Raw genomic sequence first — 362 nt, 5'->3', positions numbered from 1 at the left:
AGATATCACAGAGAGGGAGCAGAGAATGAGAGAACCTTCCAATCTGAAAGCAGAAGAGAGAATGAGCTCTGACAAAAACCTAGGTCCGAAGAAACCTCTCCTTGACCCCCTACTACCAAAACTAGAGCAGGGGATCAGGGGAAATGTAGGGGGTTCAGGTTAGGTTTCTCCTACATCTTAAACATGGGTTTGGAGATTCTTCTGTGGTTATTAAGATAGAAATTACATTGATACCTTGTCTTTTACAGCTGTTGTTTCGATTTGTTTGCGGTATCCGCGGTTTGTTCGCGGTATCCGCGGTTTGTTCGCGGTATCCGCGGTTTGTTCGCGGTATTCGCGGTTTGTTCGCGGTATTCGCGGTT

General features: G+C 46.4%; 1 long non-coding RNA gene across 1 annotated transcript in view; it reads right to left on the bottom strand.

The window, feature by feature from the left end:
* LOC113467863 overlaps window positions 1–362 on the bottom strand; it is a 3,609-nt gene that overhangs the window by 2,309 nt on the left and 938 nt on the right. The window lies entirely within an intron of this gene.

Source organism: Diaphorina citri, unplaced genomic scaffold, assembly GCF_000475195.1.
Source record: "Diaphorina citri unplaced genomic scaffold, Diaci psyllid genome assembly version 1.1 scaffold572, whole genome shotgun sequence".
NCBI lineage: Eukaryota > Metazoa > Arthropoda > Insecta > Hemiptera > Psyllidae > Diaphorina > Diaphorina citri.
The sequence above is the reverse complement of the archived record's forward strand: the minus strand, read 5'-3'. Positions and strand labels throughout refer to the sequence as shown.